Here is a 7,163-nt window from a genome sequence, read left to right as displayed (position 1 = left end):
TTCACCCCATTGAGAAATGCCCACCCACTCCTTTCTGCTGGCTCGGAGTGAGGGCCCAGCCTCTCCCCCCGATCGCGTCCAGTTCCATCCGGAGTCCTTGCCTCCCTACTCAGATGACTTCTCTCCGGTCTGCACACACACCAAGCGTGTGACCAGCTGAGGGCCTCATCATTAAAGGTTCCCTATCCCCGAAATGCTCTTTCTCCTAATGCTTGAAGTAGCTGCTGCTTGACATTTAGAGCTCAGCATAAATGTCACCTTTTCAGGTGATAGCGCTACAACTCCTTACTCTAAAAATGGATTTTAAAAAATGGCAAAATCACGCATCCGTTCCTGTGTAAAAAACAAAAACCCAAGCTCACTGCAGTAGAGTGGATTCTAACCCCTTGAGGACTGAATGTAAGTGTCTCTACTGGATTTCCGAGGCCGTCAACCCTTACTGCCATCTCGACCATCTCTTCCCTGCAGAACAGCTGCTGAGTTCAAACCGCTGACTTGTATTTGCCAAAGAGAGCTTTCACCACAGTACCACCACAGCGCCCACCCATCCTACGTCATCCTGTAATCCAAAGTAACTAAATAACCGATATGGAGGCGGGGGTCCCTTGCTTTTTTATAGAAGAGTCCTAACTAATAAATGCTTTGGAAACCTATAGGATTAGATAATCAGCTTTTGCATCCTCTAATGAAGCAGTGGATTTGGCAACGATAATAGCTCTAGAGCTACTAAAATTTGATAAGGAATTTTTATAATACATGGATTGTTCTTGCACCTATTTAACTCACTGACCAATCATAATATCATTAAAAAAGCGACCACATAAGGGCTAAAATCTCAATGCAATAAGCAGCAGAAAACACCATCTTATTCCCTTGACCCCTCCAAAAAAATTAAATCAAACGAAGCTTAAACATCTACCTGACAGGTTACAGAAAATACAAGAGTGAATTAATGTGCCAGCTGAGGTCAACAGACAGACCTGGAACTCTTTATAAGCTTTTCCCATTGTTTTTGTTTTTTCGTGTCTGTCTAGATAAGATAGGCAGGATAAACAATCCCAAGGAGAAAACAATGGGGGACATAGGAGACGGGGAGGTGGAAAAAGGAAGGAGGGAGACAGCAAACCCAGGGGCAAGGGAACAACAAGTGATCTACAATCGATGGCAAGGAGGGTGTAGGATGCCCAGTGTGGCTGGATCAAGTGCAATGTAGCCAAGAGGAATTGATGAAAGCCAAATGAAGGTCTAATAGGAAATAGAGGAAAATACTAGGAGTCAAAGGACAGTTATAAAGGTATAAATAGGCGTGGTCCCAGAGAAGCGCCTGCAGCCTGAGCGCGGTGCCTCCTCCCCGAGACTTTGAACGTCTTCAGCTCAAAGCAAGGACCAACCTGACTTGAGCTCTCCCAAGATGGCTAAGCAGCCAGGCGACGACCTGGAGAAAGTTGAGAACAAAGCAGAATTCACCATAGACCTGCTTTCCAGTTATGTGCAAGCTTTCAAGAAAGCCCTGGCCCTGGTCATGCCGGTGCAAGAGCAGACCAACAAAGAAACCAGCAGCAAGAAAAAGCCCCAGTGATGACTCTAAACAAATCTGAAAATAATGGAAGTTCCCCACAAACTTTTTGAAGCCCCCTTGTATATCTATCTCAGAACTTTTGCCTGTTCAGCTATTTACAGGTTTAAGCCTTATTGACAGCAATTACAAGAATCTGTTTGCAAGCTAACGTTCCATGATCCTTGTAGTTTTTCCATCACCCCTACCCCCCCCCCCCCACTTTCTGCATACTCACCCTAGTAACCACTAATAAATGTTGATATCAATCAATCAATAAATAAATAAATGAATAAAGGTATAAATATAGGCATGTATATATGTATATATATGACAATCACAAAAAAAAATTTTTTTGTTAAATATTAAGGTATCAGATGGACATTGGGCCTCTACTTAAGTACTCCCTCAACACAAGAACGCTTTGTTCCAGTAACCTGGTATTCCATGACACTCACCTTCCCTAACTTTGCTGAAGACAAAATGGGTGCATAAGCAAATGTGTTGAAGAAAGCTGATGGTGCCCAGCTATCAAAATATACAGTGTCTGGGGTCTTAAAGACTTGAAGATAAACAAGCTAGCTGGGAAGGAAAGCCCACATGGAAGAAGCACACCAGCCTGTGTGATCGTGAGGTGTCAATGGGATCAGGCATCAATAGACACAAAACAAGCAATCATATCGATGAGAATGGGGTGGGGGTGGGGTATGCACTCGAGTGGAGACCCAAAGCCCGTCTGGAGACAATTGGACATCCCCTCACAGAAGAGTCACAAGGAAGGGATGAGTCAGCCAGGGTGTCGTATAGCAGTGATGAAACATACAACTTGCCTCTAGTTCTTTAATGCTTCCTCTCCCACCCCCAACTATCATAGCCCCAGTTCTACTTTTCAAATCCAGCTAGACCAGAGCATGTACACTGGTACAGACACAGGGAATCCAGTATAGATAACCGCGGGAACAATAATGGGAGTAGTGATACCATGAGGGTGGGGGGAGAAAAGGAGAACCGCTTACAATCATCGATGTATAACTGTCCCACCCCAACCCATGCCAGGGGGGATGAGCAACAGAAATGTGGGTGAAGGGAGACAGCGGTTCCGTGTAAGATGGAGATAATAATTTATAAATGATCAAGGGTTAATGAGGGGGGAAATGAGCTGATACCAAAAGCTCAAGTAGAAAGAAAATGTTTTGAAAAGGATGATGGCGACATATGTACAGATGTTGTTGACACAATGGATATATTGATTGTTAATAAGAACTGTAAGAGCCCCTGATAAAATGATTTAAAAAGACACTCTTAATGACCAATGACATAGGTTCATAGGTTCTTTAGCATAGAAATGGCTGAGAGAAGGTGGGGCAGGGCATGTGTAATGTTTAGTTTTAATATATTTAAGAGATACTAGGAAGCCTTAAAAAGTTTGTGAGACATGAAATCTAAAGATAATGGATTTTTCCACAGACTTTTTATGCCCCCTCTTATAATCCACATTGCAATATGTGTGTTAATTGCTTTGAAAATAAGAGATAATAAAAAAAGACCCGTACCGATGAGATGAGTGTGGACTACATATATGGGAACGTAGTTGCGTGTGATCGCTGTGTACTCTGTTTCTTTTTTTAATCTATAGAGATGGAAAGAGTGTGGACCTTTTACTATCTCCTGTGTCAGTCACTTTTAATTTTTAAATATACTACTGCTATGAACTTACAGTATAATTTTTCTCATTTATTATGTATTTGTTTTCTTATCGACAAGTAGCACAGAGTCCTTGACTTCTTTTTCAGCACTCTTATTCCTGGTGGCCCAAATCATATACCAGATAGTGAGTGAGCACATAGTGTTTGTTGAACAAATAGTTTAGTTGTGCAACTGGAAAAGGGGGAGGTTGCTGGTCAAATAAAGTGGCATCATTTACATAGCATCTAGCTAGTCTCAGCTTGTTGCTTGCTGTTTTAAATGATGAAAATAAAAGGTTAAAGGGCTGGCCAAGAAAATTCCAAGTCACTGAGAAGAGCAGGGAGGTGGCAGACAGTGCCAAAATGCAGGGATTGGGCCCAGAAGCGAGTGTTCCAGCCAGACACGACCTGCTTACCAGCCATGCTTCCTGGGACAGTCCACCAACCAGAACCGAACATAAGATTTGGTCCGTATCAGGTCTGTTCACTCAGTCTCCCCACTCTCCAGAACCATTCTGCCTTCTTGGAAGGCGCTGCACTGTTTGTCAAGAGTTTGGAGCGAATTCTTAGTGAAACCTTGAACTGTTAGAAGGTGGTTTATCCTGCCCTTTCAACATTGTGATCACTGAGATTCAGGTTTGAAGATGGAGAGTGAATGCATCCTCAAACAATATCATTAAACTTAGTTGCAAAAGAAGCATGTATGCAGCCCACTTTATTTTTAATTTAAGGAAGATTTTCTTAGGAGTCCCTAGGTGTTCTAGTTGACTGCTAAGTGCAAGCGTGGAGGTTGGGAATCCACCCAGTGGCCCCTCAGAAGAAAGGGCCTGGCAGTCCGCTTCCAAAACTCCAGCAACTGGAGACCCTGTGGAGCACAGTGCTGCCACGAGGCAGGATGGACGCTATCGCCATTGCATTTGGTTTTATTGTGAGCTCACTGCATTAGAGAGGTACTCACAATGAGAGGATTGCAATGGATAAAGTAAAAATGTGTATGGCTTGCTGATTATATGACTGATGATCTGCTCTGCTAACCTTCACCAGATGCACAAAACCAGGTTTGGGAGGGGGGGGAAAGACCAGATTCAACTGGTTGGATAGAGACTGAAGGAAACCCCAACGCCATCACCGTCAATTTCCTTTGGTATGAGAACCTTTGTTTCGGTTATTTCTTTGTACCAGGTCACATGCAATATTTTGTCCTTTTATGATTGCACATGAAGCGCTCCAGGTCCATCCTTGCCCTGCATTGCTCTGTGGTTTCATCCTTGTTTTTCAGGGATGCACAGCATTCCATGGTGTGTGTACCCCAAAGTGTCTCTCTCCATTCTTCAGATGGACATGGAAGTGGTTTTCATCTTGTTGCTGCTGTGACCGGTGCTGCAATGAACAGAGCTATGCCTGCATCTGTCTGTCTGGGATTCTACTGTTGACTACCTTCTGTTGGATGTCTTTTTTGGTGAACTGTCTATCCATGCCCTTGGCCTGCTAATTGGATTCGTCATCTTTTTCATTGGGGTACTGCAGTTTTCTGTAGCTTTCAGAGATTCGTCCCTTGTCTCAAGTCATTGCGGAAAATTTTTATCTCTGCCTGTGGGTTTTTTACTCTTGATGGAAGTCTGGTACATGCATCTTATTTTTAGTAGGTCCCAGTCATATGTCTTATTTTGCCTTCTACTGTGTTGTTTTTTGCTATATTTGATAGTGTGTTTATGGCTTATTTTACGGCTCTCAAGTTTGTGCCTTGAAGCCCTCGTGGCATAGTGGTTATGCGTTAGGCTGCTAACAGCAAAATCCGTGCAAAACCACCAGCAGTCCATGGGCGGCTTTCGCCTTGGTCTCAGAAATCGCCATCCCATTGGGTTGGCATGTCCCATTGGGCCAGCATCGACTTGATGGCAGCGAGGGAATCGAGAAGTGTGTCCTGATTTTCTCATTGGTGGTCTGTAGTTCTGGGATTTACATTTAGGTGTTTAATTCATCCTGAGTTCATGTTTGTATAGTGTGTGGGGCGGGGGTATGGAGCCCATTTCATTCTTCTGCAGATGGAGACCCCATTTTGCCAGCACCATTGTTAGAGATTATCTCTTCCCCCCTAATGTTTTAGCCCCTTGCTTGAGGTTCAGTCATCTGTAGGCAGAAGGAGTTATTTGGGCTCTCCATTCTGTTCCATTGGCCTGTCACTATCTGCCACTAGGCCAGTGCCAGGCTGTTTGATGCGGTGGCTGGGTACATGGTTGGAGGTTGGAAAGCGAAAGGCCTCTGACTCTGTTCTTCTAAGTAGTTCTCTGCTTGCTCTGGGTCTGTTTCCTCTCCTTGTAAAGTTGGCGGTTAGTTTCTCCATTGCTTTCAAGAATGAAGTTGGGATCTTGATCAGAATTACATTTCTAAACTGTTTGGGTAAGATTGACATTTTCACAACATTAAATCTTCCTACTCATGAAATGGCACATTCTTGCATTTATGTAGGACTATATAAATTTTGAAATAAAATTGAGTGTTTTAGAAGGAAAGGAGGCAAAAGATTATAACCTTGGAAACTAGGATGGGGGCAGTTTTACTCTGTTCTCTAGGGTCGCTAGAGGTTGGAATACTCAACAGCCACACTGTTGCGTTAATAAAATATGGGGAGGGGATGGATTTTTTTTTCTTTACTTTGTTTCAATGTTATATCTTTCTCGCCTCTAGAGGTCAGCACACCAGGCGAGAGGAGGCTAGAGTAAGACCTGATGTGTCAGTGGAGCAAGCCGCACTCTTTCTCTGCCAGAAAGAGTGGTGATGATTCTGTCACTCAGTAGCAATGGCTTCTATTGTGTTCAACTTGTTCATCTTACAAATGTAAAAATTAGGCTCAGAAAGATCTAAAGCCATACTTGTAGGATTTCTTTCCTCGGTGTTTATTCCTCCAGTATTTATTACCCACAAACCCTTCTTTGGGGGCTGGACATTTTTCATTGTATCTCCTTGAAATGTTATCTGAAATGTTTTCGTAACAGTGAAATGTATATGTTGTAATAATTACACTATATCCTACAGACTTTAGACTTTTTAAAATCACTCTCAAAGTCTGCTTTATCTCCCCCTTATTTCCCTGTCCCAAATCATCTCTTCGCTTTTAAGTTAAAAGGCAATCAAAATGGGGGTAGGGGGCTGGTGGTGGTACTCCATTAGGTGTATCTTTATTTTGGATTATTTCAAACAGACAATATAAAGCAGGCTTTTACCAAAAATAGGTCATTTTTTTCTTCTGAAATAGTTTTACCACCAACCACAAATTGTTAAAATTCTCCCTTTAAACTCTGATGTATTTTCTCTGTTCCAGAGACCTAAACATGCACTGTTTTATTTATCAATGAATATTTTAGTCATGTTGGTACTTGTGTGGTTTCCTGCCCAAAAAAGCAAAGTTGTTGTTTTAATTATATCTAGCCAAGTTTCAAAGGAAAGCGTGAGGTTCAAAGAACTTTATTCAGTTAAGCTTTGTAATATTGAAAGTAAAATGAGAATAATTGGTACTTTATGCAAAGGAGGAGTATTCCACCTTAGACCCGAAAGAAGAAGGCAGTGTCTCCACAGAGCCCGGAGTCCAGCTGGGCCTGTGGCAAGGACATGACAGTCTGATCAAGGTCCTCTAGGCAAGGACAAGGCACTGTGAGACCGCTTCCGAGCCCCAGCACGCGGAGGTAATTAAGACTTGCTGGAGGTCTTCGGGTTGACACCTGGGTAGGAGTTAGCCAAGTGAAAAGGGGCCAGGGAAAAGTCCTGAGGAAGAGCATCCGGGGCTTCCCTCAGATGAGAAAATGTAGGTGGAGTGTATGTTTAAATTACCATGGAGAGTGTGGACCAAGATTAGGAAAGAAGAGACCAAATGACAAAGGCCATTGTAAGCAGCCAGCGGTGGTAATGGGTAGTGGTGGTGGTGG

This window comes from Echinops telfairi, unplaced genomic scaffold, assembly GCF_000313985.2.
Source record: "Echinops telfairi isolate 266 unplaced genomic scaffold, ASM31398v2 ScPeMD7_443;HRSCAF=831, whole genome shotgun sequence".
Lineage (NCBI taxonomy): Eukaryota > Metazoa > Chordata > Mammalia > Afrosoricida > Tenrecidae > Echinops > Echinops telfairi.
This window is presented reverse-complemented; position numbering follows the sequence as displayed.